The sequence below is a fragment of the Castor canadensis genome, chromosome 14, assembly GCF_047511655.1.
Source record: "Castor canadensis chromosome 14, mCasCan1.hap1v2, whole genome shotgun sequence".
NCBI classification, from domain to species: Eukaryota; Metazoa; Chordata; class Mammalia; order Rodentia; family Castoridae; genus Castor; species Castor canadensis.
This window is the reverse complement of record NC_133399.1, coordinates 70707676-70727659: the sequence shown is the minus strand read 5'-3', so window position 1 is coordinate 70727659 and position 19984 is coordinate 70707676.

Sequence of the window (19984 nt, the reverse complement as noted above, 5' to 3'; positions counted from 1 at the left end):
CAGATGTAGCTAACTGCTAGAGTAATTGCCTCACATATGAGATTCCTGTGCTTTCAATCCCCTGCACCACAAAAGTAAAATACACTAGAAAGATGGTATAAACGATAGCAAACAATAGAAAGTACACAAAGTTAGATGCACAACTCCATTGCCTGAAAAATAAGATATATCCCCTGAGAAGTGATAATCTGACTTTCTTCCTTGATTTTCTTCCAAGAACCAAGGCAGAAGGTAAAAAGAAATCAGGTACAGACATCCAACTAGGGTGCATTTAGGCAAGAGTAACCACTGCTCTGAAACCATGTTGAGAATCTTCAGGTTTCACAGATTCAAGACATAGAAAATTAGGCTAGGGGTAATGATTTCCAAGGAACAGCTGAAACTGGACCTTGTGGGAGGGATCAGTATAGGAAACAGTGGAAAGATGGAGTCTAGAGAAAGTCACATCATATATTTGGGGCATAGATCCCTTTCTTATAAGGAGACATTCTCTCTTGATTTCTTGAGTTCCTACATAGTCTGGACCTTCTTAGAGAAACAGGTTGAAATAGCAAACTGCTTTGGAATCTAGAGATAGTGTTTCCCTTGGGAGAGACTGAAAATGTGCAGGGGGTAAACACAGGATATTTTCCATGACCTCTGGAAGGCCATTTACTTATATTCCCAGCAGAATAAAACCTGAGTTTTCATCTCCCTTCCCATAGGGATTTGTTCACTGAGTACTAGCTCTGTTCTTAGACACATACAGGCCTATGTGCCAGTGATCTCATAAAAACTGAATTTGCTATACATGGTTTCATTGTCCTCTTTTCATATATGGATCCAAGACATTGTTCTCCATCATCATTTCCTTATGCCCTCTCCCCTTCAACTGATTCTGCTCATGGACAGGATTTGTGTTGCCTTTCAATGCTTCATTTATTAAGTGTGTATTGGCAGTTTGAAGGTGATAAGAATTGCTCCTTGCCACCAATCTGCAGCCTGAGCTGTAGCTGGTTTCAGCCCTTACAGGACAAAGCCCACTGTACCTTATCTCCTGCCACCTTCCTTTGCCCACCCCTACACCTTGCTTCGGCATCTAATCTCATCCCTTGCAGAACAAAACCCCACTGTCCCTTATCTCCTGCCACCTCTCTTTGCCCATCCCTAGCCCTTGCTTTCTCCCAAATGCTACTTAAGGCCAGACCCACCAAGAGAAGCTGCTGTGCCATTTTTTTCTTCTCAGCCAGCCAGTCTGCTTAGTAAACTTTGGACATGAGAAACCTCTCGTGAGCCTCTTTTGTGTGCAGTGTGTGGCATTTTCCTAACATTTTGGTGCATTGGCTGGGAACAGGTGAGCTTCCAGCATTGATCTTGCTCTCCCAATTAGTAAATTCAGGCCCTCACAATATATGCTGTGTTCCCAAGCCTACTTTGGCCACAAGGCAGACATCCCCTATATAGGGGAGTCTGTCTGGGGAACTATACCGGCTTGCCAAAGCCATGTAGGTGGGAGCTGCCTTCCTTAAGCCTGGATAAACTTACTGGGATCTGAGCTGCTTTGCCGGACCCCAAACTAGTGCTGTCATCACCACTCTTGCTCACAGGGAATATCCTCAAGGCCAGAGCACTCCCATTACTCGCCCACCACAGGTTAAGTTCTTCAGTCTTCCCTTGGTGAGTTCCCTCGTACTGCCGTGCTGTGCTGTGGTTCCTGGCTCCTGGGCGTGGATGATCCTCTCGGTGAAGACATTCCCTTGAGGTCCTCCACTCCTGTTTCATCCAGGAGAGCAATATCTTGGGGATGCCTGCCATATTCTGCCTCGGACCAGGTATCACCATGGGGACTGGACCTTCCAAAATTCCCTCAGACACTCCTCTGGGCTGCCTACTGGCCAACCTCAAGACCTTCCGGCTCTCACCTGATCTCAAAGCCCAAAAACTCATTTTTCTTTCCAATTAGGCTTATCCACAATACCAATTGGACAATGACTCAAAATAGCCACTTGATGGCACACTTGACCCTAACATTCTTAGGGATCTCTACACCTTCTGTGAATGCACTGGAAAATGAAAGGAGATTCCCTATGTCCAGGCCTTCTCTTATCTCTGCTCTAAGCATTCTCTCTGCATCTCTTGCTCCCCTGCCCAAGTCCTTCTGGCCATAAAAACCCCAGTTAACATCCTTGACTCTAAAACCTTCCCTTCCTTCGACCCTGCCAACAAACCAAATTCTCTCCCAAACCTCCTCCTTCCCATGTAAGCAGACTTCTTGTGCTGCTCACTCTGCTTGTCTCTTCCTATCTTCCTGAAAGACTTTCCCGTCATGGAGTTAAACAAGCCACTCCTTGCCAACTCTGACCTCAAGGTGATTCCAGCTCTGGGAGAGCTCAGTCATGATCCCTCCCTGTGGGCTGAGACCAAGCCCCAAGTTTATTCAGTAACGCCTCATGCTACATTGGTGGAATCCTGTTTGATTATGGCATCTGATGACTGCTTCTCTTTCCCCCCCATCGAATGCCCCTTTTTTCTGAGACAGTGACCGGAGAATGGAGATTTCATGTTGCTGAAAATGTTTCAGTACCAGTCAATGGGAGCAAGCTAGAGACACAGGTGATGGCTAATCCCTCAGGCGTGTGTCATGCCTCCAGGCTCTGCCTTCCCCTCCCTTACCTAAGATGTCAGGACGCCTTTTCTGCTTCCTCCATGGTCTTACTGCATGTCCTTTGTCTCTGTCTGCCTTCCCCTCCCTGTGCTTACTGGGACCCTGCCTTCCATGAAAAACTTGTAACATTGTACCTTATGACTTAAGTTATTCCAACTAGTTTGCCAGGCTTCTCAATCTAAAGCAACTTTAAATCAGTTGCTTTACAAAAGCACTTACAAAAAACTGCAGCTGCCACACTCATGCTGTAACTTTGCCCCCACAAGGGGAGGAGGGAAAGCAAACAGGCGCACCTCTGCACAGGATGCTGGCTTCTGGACACAGCAAAAACGCCTGCCATAGCTAAAAAAAATCCATAGAGAGGACCCAGCATTTCTTGGGCCGCTGGCTACACATGGTGATGGCTGCAGCCCACTGCCACTTCCCCTAAAATAAACATGCACAGAGTACACAGGAATGGGGTAAGGGTGACAGGCCACAGGATCAGGCCTAGGCAGACAGGCTCACTTGTCCTGAGTATGTGTAGAGGGAGTGATGCCTTGCACAAGCCCTGCTCCTAGCCCCACCTCACACCTGGCACCAAACCCAGACCTTGTAAGCCAATTATTAATGCAAGGTTATAGTCCAAAAAATAACACATTACTGTGGTCTCTAAACTTCTCCTTTAAAATTTTCTATACTTTCGGCCTCAGCATAAAATTTTCCCTCCAAACATTAACAATAGTTGTCCCATATGGTACTGTTACTGGCCCAAAATGCCCTTCGAATGCCCTTCTCTAACTTTACAGGTGATTTATTCCTTTATTTAAAAAGTAGTCTTTATTAAAGAGGCCGCCTGCTATTAGCTAAAAGGCAGGATCCTAACGTTTTGTTTTTTCTAGATGGGATCTGCACCTTCCAGTCTTTTGGCTTGTAGATATTAAAAGCTTTGTACTGAGGCCTGGCCTCAATATGCCTTGGGTGACCAAGAGAAGTGACCTTCACAGGGTTCCTTAAATTACAATACCATACTCCAATTAGACCTTTTCTATAAAAGTAAAAAAAGTAAACTGAGGTCCCCATACAAATTTTCTTTCATCTCAGATTTGCTCCACAATTACTATTTAGATACTCAAACGCTGGCCATTCTTTGTAAGCCACAAGATAAATATGGAAAAGAGGACCAAAAAAGCCCCTTATCAATGACAAGGCCCACCCCTACTGCTCCACCCTCTGCCCTACCTTCTAAGCCACCCCAACATCCAAAACGTCCTAATGGGTGCTTCCCCCTTCAACAGGTAATGGTAGGAAGAGAGCCAATCTATGTCCCCTTCCAGCTATCAGATCTAAGAAAAATTTAAAAACATCTGGACAGCTGTACTAATGCCCAAATACATTCAAACCTTTATCTCTGTGATCCAAACCTTTCAATTAACATAAAAAGATATTATGTTTCTACCAGACCAGACTCTTATCTCATTAAAAATGCAATGGATTCTGGCCCAGGTCACTCAGGTTAAAAATGATTATAATTTACAATAAGCCCCAATATTAGTGACACCTAGAAATGAGGAAATAAATACACCTACCTACAGGGGCACAGACAGTCCCCTTAACTGATCCATACTAAAAGGGACTAATGATATAACTCAGACAGTAGAGTGCCACTTTGCAGGCATAAAGCCCTGAGTACAAATCCAGCACAGCCAGAGACAAAAAAATATTTGGGGCTAAAGAAGTAGCTCAATGGAAAAATGTCTGCCCAGCATGTACAAAGCCCTGGGTTCAATTCCCCAACATTACTAAATAAAAAATAATAATAATAAAGAGGATAAATGATATTAATGCCACTTCAGCCATCTCATAGTGAAAAAACAGTAGTTTAACATAGACCAGGTCCTTCATTCTTCAAATGAGGAAACTGAGGCCCAAAACAGTTCAGAGACCTGCTCTCCAGAGTGTCAGGTGTCAATGTAAAATAACAACTTTGCTTTACAGCAATGCCCTAAAAGAAAATCCCCTTATCTTTCTAAACATCTTAAGGAGGCTATCAGAAAACACACCACAATGGACCCAGAATCACAGGTGAGAGAGGTTCTCCTCAAAGATAAATTTCTAACAGTAAGCCCCTAATATTTGTAAAAAACTCGGTCTATGGCTAAAGGAGAAAAGTCATTGGATCAACTAATGCAACTAGCCATATCTCTATATTATAACTGGGACATTACTATTAGAGAGAAAAATAAGAGATATGACCTTATTGCTGCCCCCACCCGACTGGGGCCTACATCTCGAGTTTGCTACTATGGTGGACAGGATGATCACTTCTACAGAGAATGCTTAAGGGGGGACAGCCCAGGAGACAGCCCTGCCCCCAACCAGGACCTTATCCTCTCTGCAAAGGTAACCACTGGAGGTCTAAGTGCTCCCATCTCCAGATGGAAAGTGAGATGCCACCTCCTGTGGATTGATGGTTCCCAGCCCCCTGTCCATGCTCCACTCTTGGCATCCATGTTAAGGAGACTCATGGTAGCCATTATCATACACACACAAAAAAAACCAAAAGATCATTTTCCAGCTTGAGAGTGGAGCTCATTTCTCTGTCTTATCTTTCTGTCCGGGTCCCCGGTCCAATGACAAAAGTTATCGTTCAGGGCAAATCTGGCCAGCCTCTAGAGCACTAATTTACCAGGCCTCTGGCCTGCTCTTGGGGAGACCTCCTCTTCTGTCACCCTTTCTTCATAGTTCCTAAAACTCCAGTGACTCTGCTGGGATGGGATTTACTATCTCAACTAAAAGCTCAAATTCTCCTCCCCCTGGGCACCTATATCTGCTGCCCCCTCCTTCAAAAAAAAATAGATCCCACAGTGTAAACTGATGAGATAACTGTAGGGCAAAACTTGATGGCCCTCCTTATTCAAATAAAACTCAAAAATCCCTCACAATTTCCACACCCAAAACAATATTCCCTCAAGCCTGAGAGATGATGAGGCCTTATGCCTAGCATAAATTCCTTAAAACAACAAGGGCTACTAATTAGTTGTACAGCCCATATAATAAATTTAAAATTCTTATAAAAGTTAATTTTAAAATACAAGGTACAAAGTAAACAACTAAAAAGGATATAGATAGGTAGTGAGTATATTTTTTGAGCAGTTGAAGAAAAAGAAAATGTTTTTAGATAAAAAAGGATTTTATAAAGAAGGGTTTGTCCTAAAGATTGTTTCAAATGGGAGGGATAAAGACAAGCCATCAAAATGTTTAATATGCTATATAAAGGTCTGAGTAAGTTTTAAAAATGTATAATAATAAGCTTCAATGTATAATAAAATTAAAGTTAAATATAATCTAAGAGTTGCCTAAAAGATTTTTAGGGTCATGTCAAACTAAAATCAAATTCTCTATGTCTATAAAATAACAAGGTTATCTTAATATTGTTCTACTCTGAGTAACGTCTACAAAAAAACCATTACAGAAAAAGACTTTATCAAATAAATTATTTGTGTTTTCTGTTGATCTTGTCAAACTTTAGGTACTACTAAATCAGAGTTCATTTATATATTTGCTCATACTGTGGTCTCTTAAATGACCACCTTAAAACTATATTTGGTATCTAGACTTTATCAAAATATGGTACAAACATTTACAGAGTTAAAAGTGTCAATTTATGAAAATGATGAGCTAAATCTCTCTTTTATCCAAAAGTGTTACATTTAACCTGCATCCTGACAGTCAGCCTCTATTTGCCTTTAAATGTCCCACAAATGCTTCATAACAACTAACCTGGTCAATCTTGCCACAAGAATTTAAAGGCAGCCCTCACCTTTGTGGACAGGCCCTACTCAGAGACTTATAAGATTCGCATTACCCAGAGGCCACCCTTCTTCAATGCAGAGCCACAGAGCCCCTTATCTGCAATGCAACTGAGTCCCTTTTAAACTTTCTGGCCTCTGGGAATACAAAGTCTCTAAGGAGAAGGCTCAATTATGTCTCCCTCAGGTCATCTCCCTAGGTGTGTTCTTAAAGGGACAAACTCACTCCCTGAGTCAAGAGTGCATCAACCCAATCTTCCGTTTCCCTCCCCCATACCATAAAACAGCTTACAGCAAGCTTGGGAGTTATAGGATTTTACAAAATTTAGACTCCTAGGTATGCAGTCCCTTAGCAGACGCCTTTTTATGATGCTCCTAATATTCTTGTTTGGGTCTTAAATGATATATGGCCACCAATTTCTTTTAGAAAACTTGCCTCCAACAGACTCTGCTCTTCTGGCTGACTACCTGCCTTATCTTAACCTTCTCAGGGAACTTCTCAAAGAGCTTACAGACCAGATCCTGCCCCAACCTATAACAATTTCTGTTAAACCAGGGGATCTTTTTCTCCTAAAAGATCTTCTACCCTCTCCATTGGGACTTTGATGGACCAGCCCTCATCTGGTCATTCTCAGGACACCCACTGCTGTCAGGCTCAGTGGGATCCCCCAGTGGCAGCACCTCTTAAGGAATGGACACTTAGAATCCTCTAGGGAACAACATTTTACAGTCATTCTCCTGGCCAATGCCCATCCTAATGCCTATGTTTCTTGCTCTCCTATTCTTAAGCTTCCTCCCTTGCATCATACTACATGTCTACTACTGGTAATCAAAAATTTAACCAGTTGTACCTCCAAGGATATCAACCTCTCCAAAACTGTCTGGAAAAACTACTGTGAAGGCCCCATCCAGGATGCCACAGGAGCCTGAGGATTCTGCCCCATACAATGCCCCCTGCCAGCAGAAAGCAGCTAAAGAGACTGATGCTTCACCCCAATTCCTGATCCTCAGCCCCTACCCTCATCATTATTAAACAAAAAATGGGGGAATGATAAGAACTGCCGCTTGCCACCATTCTGCAGCCTGAGCCTCAGCTGGTCTCATCTCTTGCAGAACAAAGCCCACTGTTCCTTATCTCCCACCACCTTACTTTGCCCACCCCTAGACCTTGCTTCAGCAGCTGGTCTCATCCCTTGCAGAACAAAGCCCCACTGTCCCTTAACTCCTGCCACTTCTCTTTGCCCACCCCTAGCCCTTGCTTTCTCCCAAATGCTACTTGAGGCGAGACCCGCTGAGAGAAGCTGCTGCACCATTTTCTCTTCTTGACCAGGCAGCCTGCTTAGTAAGCTTTGGACATGAGAAACCTCTCTTGAGCCTCCTTTGTGTTCAGTGTGCTGTGTTTTCCTAACAGAAGGGGTTTCACCTGGTATTGCAGACAGAATATGGTGTGCTTTAATCACATTAACCCTGCCTGTTACTTTTTCTCTATTGCCCTGTTCCCTATTAGTCAACCACTTACAGTGCATTGTGTTATAGTAGCTTCACACACTGATGCAGTGTTTGAATATTTTTCACTCTCTAACATTTGCTTTCCTTCTCTGGCTTAGGCCCTTCAGACACCCAGTAATACAATCATGTTCTCTTTCTCTCTCTCTCTGTTTCTATCTATCCATCTATTTGTATTCACACACAGACACAGCTACATATTTGTGACCAGGTTTGCATTATGTGTATATTTATTTATTTCCATTCATGCAAGAAAAGAAGACATTTGACCTTTGACCTCCTGACCATGGTTTACATCACTTAACATGATGTTCTCCATTTCTTTTTTTAACATTTCTTTTATTCATATGTGCATACAATGTTTGGGTCATTTCTCCCCCCACCCCCTTGCTTCCAGGCAGAAACTGTTTTGCCCTTATCTCTAATTTTGTTGAAGAGAGAGTAGAAATGATGTTCTCCATTTCCCTTCATTTACCTGTAAAAAATAAATTTCTTCTTCTTTGTGGCTGAATAATATTATATGTTGCATATATACCACATTTTCCTAATCTATTCATCATTTTTCAGGAATATGGCCTGTTTCCATAGCTTGGCTGTTGTGAATGTAGCCACATAGCTCTGTCATACTCTGGTTCACATTCCTTGAGTGTCTCCTCAGGCCTGGCCAGGATGCTCTGGTAGTTTTAATTTTTGAGGACCTTCTATAGTTTTTTTTTTATAGCAGTTGTACTAATTTACATTCCCACCAAAAGTGCTTAAGAGCTTCTTTTTCCCACATTGTGGCATGCATTCATGTGTTGTGTCTCCTATTGATGATAAACATTGTGACTGGCATGAAGTGAAATCTCAGTGTTGCTTTGAGTAGCATTTCCTTTGTGGCCAATGATGCTGAATATAGTTCATGTATTTATTTTCCTTTTGTATTTCATCTCTACAAAAATCTTCTGCAAAGGTTTTTTATGGTGGCAACCATCCTGAGGCCATCCCTTTCATCATTTGTGCTATAACATTCCAAACTGTTTGCAGTATGGAGTAATACTAAAATTCAAGTATGTTTTTTGTTTAATTTTAACTTTTATTTTGAGATAGTCTTATACACAGAAACAATGAAAAAACAGTACAAAGGTCTTTTAGTTATTTGTGCTGGTACAATTTTAATAAAATTGAGCCATATCCTCAACTCTGGACAGGTAAAAGGGCTGGAAGTAGATCCTATCACTAGATAATAATGACTTTATACATCAAGGATCCATAATGAAGTCTTCATATAAACTACAAACAACAGGGTTTAAAGACCTTCCTCATTGCTGAACTCATGGGAGTTCTGGGATGGTGGTGCCTGGAGAAGACATAAAGTGCTGGTTTGGGAATATCAGTGATGTGGCCCATGCTGGAAGAAGGAATTATACACCCTGACATGCACCCCCACACTTTCTTCCAGCATTCTTTTGTGTGTATGTGTTTGTGTGTGTGTGTGTGTGTGTGTGTGTGTGTTTGTGTATGTGGTTTAAGATAAAGTTCCACTATTAGCTCAAGTGGGCCTCAAATGCACCCAAAATTTTCATTTAAAGCCTCTTGTGAAAATTTCTTTTCGAATTCTTAAAATTAGAATTTAATCTTTCATAATAATTTTATTATAAAATTAAACAAATAAGGCAATCAAAATTTTTCATTAGCTGTATAATTTACTACTTGTCTGGCTTGTCCTTTGTGCAAATACTATGAATTTAATAAAATGTGCATTGTATGTCTGCTATCAATTGATCAAAATTTAAACTCTTATCAGTAAAAACTATTCAATAAGCATTGAATACTTATTTTGTTTTTGTTGTCCTATAGGAATTGAGGTTCACATAATTATTGTGAAATTGAGGAAGCTGTTCAACCTTGTCCTTACAAATTTTGTGAATAAATTTAATATATGCAAATATAAATTTGCATTGGCCAGTACAAGTATAGACCTCAACAAAGAAATATTTTTAAAAAGCAAAAGTGGGTGTGGTTGAAGTAACATGTAAATGGGGTCGGGTCTACTTGAAAACATCTAATATCTTTAACAACACTTAAAGTTAAGAAACATTTAAAAAAAATTGTATGCTAGCACATCCTGGGAGCATAGACTAGAAATGAAACAGGGTTCTAAAGACACAGGACTGAACAAGGACAAAGAATCACCTACATTTTCTAAGCATTGAACATTATAATGGAAAGAAAGCTATGAGTGATTCAAGGCCAACAAGTTTTAAACATAATAATAAAGGAACAAAAAAGAACAGATGAGACATTTAATAACAATTTTATATATTACTTACTGTATTTTAGAAACTTCAAAATTAAAATTAGAAATTTCCAAACACTAGCTAAACAAAAATTGAGAAATACCTATCCAATGTATTTAATATAAATGTGCAAGAAGATAATTTTCACAAGTCCAAAAATACAGGCTCTCATGTCCCACAGAAGCTTGTCCTAGAAACCTAACTGAGGGTGACAGGAAATGCACAAAAGACAACAGGCAGAAGACCAATCATGCATAAAGCTGGGGCCAGATAGGCTGAGTGCTCAGATGGAGACACACCAGCCCCCTCCACATCCAGTGAGTTTATTATATACAGTGGCAAAACGAGGTGGAGCAGCAGTTCTTGGGGAAGAGGGCATGACACTAACTCTCAGGAACAGGAGGAACCTGTGACAGCTTCTCTCTGAATGTAACTATCTTAGGAAAAACAGATGTACTGCATCTTGCCCACTTCTGCAGCTGAGGCTGTGCCAACTCAAGTGTGCAATTTATTGGGCATAACTATGCTTGCTCCCTTCTCTGGTTTGGGGCTGTGCCAAACTGAAACCCACAGCTTATTTGATACATCTGTTGGCTCCCCACAAAATTCTTCAACAAAAGCTGACATTAATTTACCTTCAAAAGCAGAGATGAAATCTCTAGAAAACAGACACAAGCATCAGAATACCTGCATATGGTAATTGCTGAAATTACTTCTTCACTAAATGAATTATTTAGTTAATTATTAAAGTCACCTTGTTTCTGATAAAAAAAGAGTGGCCTTTTCTTTTTAATTTGTAAGGCTATCATAACTCTTATACTAAACATCATCTGCTCCTAGTATTCCTCACTGCCCCCAAGAAATGGATGAAGGTCTTGTATGTGTACAGTCTGAGCAGGAAGACAATACAAGAGGGAATACTTATGAGATATAGGAAATAATGAATCTGATTAATACACAAAGCTGGATCCTTGAAAATTTGAGTGAGATGACTTTGGACTAGGTTGGGTATAGAATAGAAGTTGTTTAATGGAGAGTTTATTTCTTGTTAGCATGTAATAGTTGAACAGAGGGATACATTGTGACATTTACAAATGCATTTACAAAATATCTTAATTAGGTGCATGCCTCCATGATTCTCCCTCATTCCCATAACTCCATTTCTTATAATAATATCACCAGGTTTCATTATTCCATTTTCATACATGGATAGAAAATATATCTGCCATACTTGCACTCCTTCATCCTTTCCTTATGTCCTCTCTTTTCCCACTAATTCCCATCTCTGGGCACCACTTGACTTACCTTCCTCTCCTTCATGTCTTGAAGTTCTCTGGGGGTTGGTACCAGTGGGAATGGGGAGGATATAAATAGCAAACTCCATGTGTATATATACCACATATTCCTGATCCATTCAAAGGTTGTGGAATATCTGGGATTTTTCTAAAGCTTGGCTATTGTGCTGCAATAAACATGGGTGTGCAAGTATCTCTAATATCCTGTCCCCTCAGACAGACACAACACAACACGATACAATCATATTCTCTCATTCTATTTGTCTCTCATTCTCTCTCTCTCTGTCACACACACACACACACACATACATTTATACCCATGAATATATATACATATATATTAATACCTATGTATATATAATCATGTATGTGTTTACATGTATATTTACTTAACAATCTAACTTCTACATATGAAGAAAAACATTTGACCTTTCACCCTTCATGCCTGGTTTACTTGCTTAAAATAATCATTTCCAGTTCCATTCTTTACCTGCAAACAACATAATCTAATCTTCTTTGTGACTGAATAATACTCCTTTGTGTATATGTACCACATTTGCTAATCAGTTCATTAGTTGTGAAGCATTTGGGCTATTTCCAAATCTTGGCAATTGTGAGTTGTGCTGCAATAAACATGGATGTGTGAGTGGCTGTAATGTATCCTGGCTTATATTCTTTCAGTTTTATCTCTAGGAGTGGTATTGCTAGATCCTATGGTAGTTGTATTTTTAGTTTTTTGAGGAACTTTCAAACTGCTTTCTATACTAGTTGCATTAATTTACATGCTCACCAACAGTATACAAGTGTTCTTTTCCCCCACATTTTCCTCAGCATTTGTGGGTTGTTTGTGTTATTGGTGATAGCCATTTTGAGTGGTGTGAGTTAAAATCTTAATGTCATTTTGATTTGCATTTCCTTTATGGACAAGCATGTGGAGCATTTCTTCATATGTTTATTGGTCATTTATATGTTTTATTTTGAGATTTGTCTCTTCAGTTCATTTGCCCATTTATTCAGTGGGTTGATGAAGCTTTGTACAGTTAGTGTTATGCACTCCCTCTATACTGTGGTTATCAATCCCTTGCAAGATATATAGCTTACAATGATTTTCTTCTATTCTGTAGTTTGTCTCTTCAATATAGTGACTGTTTCCTTTGATGTGCACAAGCTTTTTAGTTTCACGCAGTCCATTTGTCAATGCTTTCTTTTAATTAGTGAGCTATTCTAATCCTATATATAAAGATATTGCCTCTCTATATAGGATCCAGTGTGATCCCTATTTCTTCCTGGAGTACTTTCATATTTTCAGGACTTATGTTAAGTTCTTTGATCCACTTTGAATTGATACTAACACAAGATGAGAAACTGGGAACTAATATCAGTCTTCTACAGGTGGACACCATTTGTTTAGAAGGTATCTTTTCTCTATGCATATTTGGGCTTGTCAAAAATTAAATAGCTGAAGCTGCATGGTTTCCTGTCTGGGTCTTCTATCCCACTGGTCTTAGTATCTATTCTTGTGTCAGTACCATGATGCTTTTTAAAACTATGGCTCGGTAATATAGTCTGAAGTCAGGTTATGTTTTACCTCTCACATTATTCTTTGTACTCAGGATTACATTGGCAATTCCAGGTCCTTTGTGCTTCCAAATGGGCTTTGGAATTAACTTTTCTATCTTGGTAAAGAATGTTATTGGAATTTTAATAGGAATTGCATTCAACATACAAATCTCTTTCAGAAAGAGTCATTTTCACAATATTGATTCTGTTGATCTATGAGCATGGGATGTCTTTTCTTCTAATGTCTTCATTGATTTATTTTTAGTGATTTATAATTTTCATTACATAGGTCTTTCACCTCCTTCATTAAACAAACTCTTAGGTATTTTAAATTTTTGATGCTATTGCAAATGGTAGATTTTCCTGATTTCTTTCTCAGACTGTTCATAATTTGTGTATAGAAATGGTACAGATTTTTGCATATTAATTTTAGATATTGCTATGTGTTAGAATGTGTTTATGAGATCTAAGTGTTTTGGGGCCAAGTTTTTAGGGCCTTTCAGGGAAAAGATCATATCATCTGCAAATAGGGATAATGTGACTTTGCCCTTCCCCACTTGAATATCTTTTATTTCTTTCTCTTGTCTTATTCTTCTGGCTAGGAATTCCAATACTACATTGATTAAGACTGGGAGAGTGGACATTTTTCTTCCTGCCTTCAGAGGAAATGGTTTTATTTTTCCCCATTTAATATGCTGTTGGCCCTAGATTTGTCCTGGTTAGCCATTATAATGTTGTGGAATGTTCCTTCTATTACTAGTTTATTCAGAGCTTTTATCATGATAGGATGTTGAATTTTGTGGAAGGGTTATCTGCATCTGTAGGGATGGTAATGCTGGCTTTGTCTTTGATTCACTTTTTGTGTTATATTATGTATATTGATTTGTATATGTTGTACCATCCTTGCCTCCCTGGAATTAAACCTCATTAATTGTGGTATATGATTTTTTAAACACATTTTTGCATTCTAACAGCAGGTATTTTATTGAGGATTTTTGTTTCCATGCTCATCAGGGATATTAGCCTATATCTTTCTTTTTTTAAAATGCATCTTTACCTGATATTGTTATCAGGGTCAATACTGACTTTATAAAATATGTTTGATACTATTCCTTCCTTTTGTATTTTATGGAATAGTTTGAGTAGCATTGTTGATAATTCTGTCTTAAACGTCTGGTAGAATTCAGCTGTGTATCCATCAGGATTTGGGCATTTCTGTGATGGGAGTTTCCTTATAACTGTCTTAGTCTCATTGCTTATGATAGGTCTTCTTAAGTTCTTTGTGTCTTCTTAGATCAATTGTGGCGAGCCATATGCATCCATTCTATTTCTTTTTCATTTTCCAGTTTGCTAGTGTATAGGTTTTCAAAATATTCCCATATGATCATCTAAATTTCATTGGTGTCTTTTGGAATATTTCCTTTGTTATCTCTGATTTTTTTATCTTGGTATTCTCATCTTCTCTTTTAGTTAATTTGACTAAAGCTTTTCTGATCTTATTTATTTTTTCAAAGAAGCAATTTTTTGTTTTATTAATTTGTTGTATAGTTCTTTTGGTCTTCAACTCATTGACTTATGCCCTGATTTTTATAATCTCTGCCCACCGATTACTTTTTGGATTGGCTTGTTCTTATTTTTCTAAGAGTTTCAAGTGCAACATCAAATTATTTACTTGAGATCTCTAATTTTCTGAGATTAGAGCTTTTCTCTTAAGACTGCCTTTGCTGTATCCCACAGGTTCTGGTAAGTCATGTCCTCATTTTCATTTGAATCTAGTAATTCCTTCTTTTGGCAGACAAAATAGACTTCTGCCACTAATTTTTATTAGTGTTGTGCTGGGGGGGTAGTTTGTGACATTTATAATATATCATAGTTGATTTCTCCCCCTCCATCATTCTCTCATTCTTCTTGATTTCTTTCCTAATTTCTTCAGTGACCCATTGAGCTTTCAAAAGTGTGTTGTTTAACCTCCATAAGTTGAATGGTTTTTGTGGTTTATCTTCCCATTGTGGGTTGTTAAGTCTTTTTCAAGTTAGTATTTTTGAGCTTCCTGTATATTTTGGCTATTAAAAACAGACAGGAATAGAAGACCCCAACACAAACCCACACAGCTACAGCCATTTGATTTTTGACAAAGGAGACCAAAATATGTGCTGGAAAGAGATAACCTCTTCAACAAGTGATTCTGGGAAAACTGGATATCTAACTGAATAGGAAAATATTGAAGCTAGATCCCAAACTTTCACCTTATACTATTACCAATTCAAAGTGGACAAATATTTTAATGCAAAATATGAAATGGCAACATTATACCAGGAAAAAATAGGGAATAAACTGGACTACATTGGCATAGGTAATAACTTTCTGAAACAGCTTCAGTAGCTCAGCAACTAAGAAAAAGGATTGATAAACAGAAAACCATGATACTGAAATGCTTCTGCCCAGCAAGGAAACTGTCACTAGACTTAAGAGACAGACTGTAGAATGGGAGATAATCTTTACCAGCTATACATCTGACAAGTGATTAGTAACCAAAACACTTGATTATTTTTCATACTTTCCACTTTCTTTTTGACTTTTTCTTCCATATTGCTGGCTTTCTTGTCTTGGTCTTGGATTGATTTCCATGTACATTTATCTGCTTATTTGACTCTTCTCTGAGGTCACTGCTCATGTATAAGAGTAGGTTTGTGAATTCTCTAACACTTTGGCCATGGCATTATCTTTTGATTCAGATGTTGATTTGCTGTGGTGGCAATTTGGAGGTGAGACTCTCCCTTGCTTTTCATATTTAAATTTGTACACTGTGGTTTGTGGATATGTTGGTCTAAGTTTCCTTTTATTTCCTCATGTAAGTGGATAACCTCCTGCAGTGACATGGTTAAAAATTCAGCAAAAACTCAAGTATCTGAATGAGTAAGAGCAATCGGAACCCTTACCTGTCACCCAACTATGATTGCAGGGAGCAAAACTCTGGTTTCTAGGGAGGTGGTCAGGGAGATTAATACTGGCTGACAGGTATAAGGATTGGAAATTGAGTATTATGGGGTTGGGCATGGGGAATGGAGGGGAGTGGGACTGATGTAAAGAAACAGAGGTAGGTAAAGGAGATAATATTTGGAGAGAGTGCTATAAATTTATCACAGAGAAATAGAGAATGATTTGGGGGATAGGGACAAAAAGAAAAAAAGAGAAGAAAATTATTCCAACAAATAGAAACTAAATTTATAAAAAGAGAAAATATATTAATGGAAAAAAGAAAAGGGAAAGAGCCAATGAAACAAACTAGAAGGGGATTTAAAAAAAAAGCAAATAAGAAACATACAAAAAATGACAAACAAATAAGCAAGATTCCACTTATTTTTCTAGTTGGAGAGATATGTCATTGTTATCCCCTATCCAAGATATTGCTTGTTATTAAGATTGTTACAGGAACAGTTTCAGGAGGGTAGAGTTGAACCTCTAGCTTAGGGTATAGCATGGAACTCATGAGAGGGCAGCTGAGACAGTGTGATTTATACTCTCCTGGTCAGGCCAATTATCTTAAAGAGCTTTATCCATTGATTGGTTTTGTGTCATCAGGTCCTCTGTGGAGTGTAATGTGAGACTTCCTGTTGAAATGCAGTTCTGATTGCCTCAGTCAAAACCTTACCCTCTCTTATGTCTGCTTCTATTGGCAATCTCCTGCACAGATTCTGGTTCTGCAATGTGGAACAAACTATGCTGCAACCTTTTAAATTTTTAGAGTTTCTCAGTTTTGAAGCTGGTTGCTTGTCCTCAAGATGGTACTTTACCAGAGTTCTCCAATGTATGAGGAATGAGGAGTTGTCTTGTCTGCAGCTGGCCTATCTCTCAGGGGAATTTACTCTCCCATGATACACCTGTACAGGTGTTAGGATTTAAGGGTGGTGTAGATACTCCCCTAGAACTAGATCTGCCAGTATGTCCTTGCCTCTGCCTGGCTTAACTTGAGTGAAGGCTTCAACTTTCCCTCTGCCCAGGGGAAGATGAAGCTGGAACCCAGTCTGGAACTGCTAACTGTTTCTTGATTTAGGGTGTCATCTTTTGGATTCACAGTATTTTTCAGAAATCCTCTCACTATGTTGTGTTTCTCCATTCTCTTCCTCTCTTTGGCACTTTTGTATGTAGACTCTTCTAAATTATCCAAACTGTCATTCATGGGATCTGATGCACAAAGCTACTACTCCTTCACCCTCTTCACCCCCTCTCACTTGTGAATTTGTTGAAATAATTCTGTTCAATATTAAGGTAAGAAAATATGCAAACTGTGCTAACACACTATTGATATGGATTCAAATAAAGTCAATACATTATGGTGAATAAAGTAAAGATTAGAGAATGACTTTGGCAGAGTCCTAAAAAAGACATCAAAAGTCTCAGAAATGTAAGATATTAAGTAATGTTTACATATAAAATGGAAAGATTTTCCTCTTTCCTGTTAGGTTCATGAGATGGCCTACTGAAAACTGAGACAGGAAGGTTGCACTGATGAAGTGAGTACTAGGTTCCTGACAAGGTAAATGATGGTGGCCTACTGTAATTTCCAAAAAGACATCCATTCACGAGATTGGACTTCCTGAGATCATTGGGGCTATAATATTCCAAAATGTAGGTAACAAGAGGTATCAGTAAAATCACATATACTATTTTTTAATTTTAACTTTTATTTGAAGTAATCTTATACATCCACAAATGCCAAAGTAGTACAAAAAATATTTTTCAGTAAGTAGTACTGGGATAATTTTAATGAAATTGAGCCATTTGCTCACATCTACAAAGGGAAAAAGGAGTGATAACTAAGGAACAATGGTTTAATAAATCAGGGATTCTAATACAGCCTGTACATAAATGACAAAGGACAAGGTTTAGAGACCTTACTCATGGCTGAATATGTAGCTTTTGGGAGGTGGTGATTGCAAAGGACATAAACTCCAACTCTTTCCCACTGTCCTTTCTCCATTTATAGCCTCATCTGGACACTAATTTGTCCTTTAAGTTGAGCTCTGCAGTAAATCAACAATATTAAGCATACTAGGGTTTTTCAATCTTATGTATCTTTTCAAAGAACCAGGTCTTTGTTTCTTTGATTCTTTGTATGGTTTTTTGGTCACTACTTTTTTGATTGTGGCCCTTATTTTTATATTTCTCTCCTTCTGGTAGTTTTCGGTTGAGCTTGTTCTTGTTTCTCTAGGAATTTCAGATGCAGCATTAGGTCATTTATCTGAGATCTTTTTGTGTCTTTAATTATTGCATTAATGGCTATAAACTTTCCCCTTAGCATGGCCTTTGGTTTGTCCCATAGGTTCTGATAGGTTGTGCTTTTGTTTTCGTTAAATTTCAGGAACTTTTTGGATTCCTCTCTCTCTGTTTTTTTTCAGTTTACTTTTCTTTGTTAACACAGTGTTTTCTTTTAATTTTATTTTACCATTTTTATATTTACTTATATGTGTGTGGATTCTTATTTCTTCAATGACTATTCATGGAGCAACATGTTCAGTCTCCAAGTGCTTGAGTATTTTATGCTGTTAATTTTGTTGTTGAGTTCTAGTTTTACTGTGTTATGGCCAGACAGTAAGCAAGAGGTTATTTCAATTTTCTTGTATTTGTTAAGAGTTGCTTTGTGACCTAAAATATCTATTTTGGAGAAAGTTCCATGGGATGATGAGAAGAATGCATATAATGCTGTTGCAGGATGGAATACTCTGTTCATGTCTATCAGGTCCGTTTGATCTATGGTGACAATCAATTCTAAGGTTTCTTTGTTTATTTTATTGTCTGCATGACCTATCTATTGGTGACAGAGGAGTACTGAAGTCTCCTACTACCACTGTGTTGGGGTCTATCTGTGTCTTTAAATTCAGTAGTTTATGTTTAATGAAGTTGGGTGCACCAACATTAGGTGCATGTAAGTTAACAATTGTTATTTTCTTACTTATTTTTTTCTATTTCACATAGGTATTTTTTTATTATTGTTGTGCTAGATGTGGGTACATTGTAGCATTTACAAAGGTTCTTAAAATGTATCAAATATGTCATATTGAATTTTCCCCTCCACTGCTCTCCCCCACAGACTCCCCTGATTCCTGTAACAGTTTCAACAGGTATCATTTTTGTATTTACATGATGTGTAAACATTCTTTATACCATACTCATCCTCATACAACTTTCCCCACCACTTCCTCCCTCCCAGTGGTGCAAACTCCCACCCCGCAGAACCTGTTCTGCCCTCCTGTTCTCTGATTTTGTAGAAGAAAAAACATAAAAATAAAACAAGAAACATGACATTTTGCTAGTCTGAGACAAAGATAGCTACATAGGGAATTTCCTTGTGTTGTTTCCATGCATGTATGTATTACAGCTCCAACTGACTTGCCTCTTCTAGTTCTCTTTATTCCTCTTTAGTCTGCTTCCTATGAAGCCCTGGCCATTTAAAAATTTCTATTTTCATTCCTGTACAGTGAGTACATCAATCTCATTCAAGTTTTTAGTTTCCTTCCTTGCCCTATCCCTTCCTTGCACAGCCTCCCCTGGGTGTAACCTGTCTCCCATAATATTGCTGCATTTGTTTTAGGTCTAAAATCTGCAGATGAGGGTGAACAGATGGCTTTTGGCCTTCTGAACCTGGATAAGTTCACTTAAGATGATATGCTCTAATTCCATCCATTCATCTGTAAATGACAAAATTTCATTCTTTGTGGCTGAGTATAATTCCATTGTGTATAAATACCACATTTTCTTAATCCATTCATGAGTAGTGGGGCATCTTGGCTGTTTCCATAACTTGGCTATTGTGAATAGTGCTGCAATAAACATGGGTGTGCAGGTGCCTTTGTTGTAACTTGATTCACATTCCTTCAGATATATCCCTAGGAGTGGTATTGCTGGATC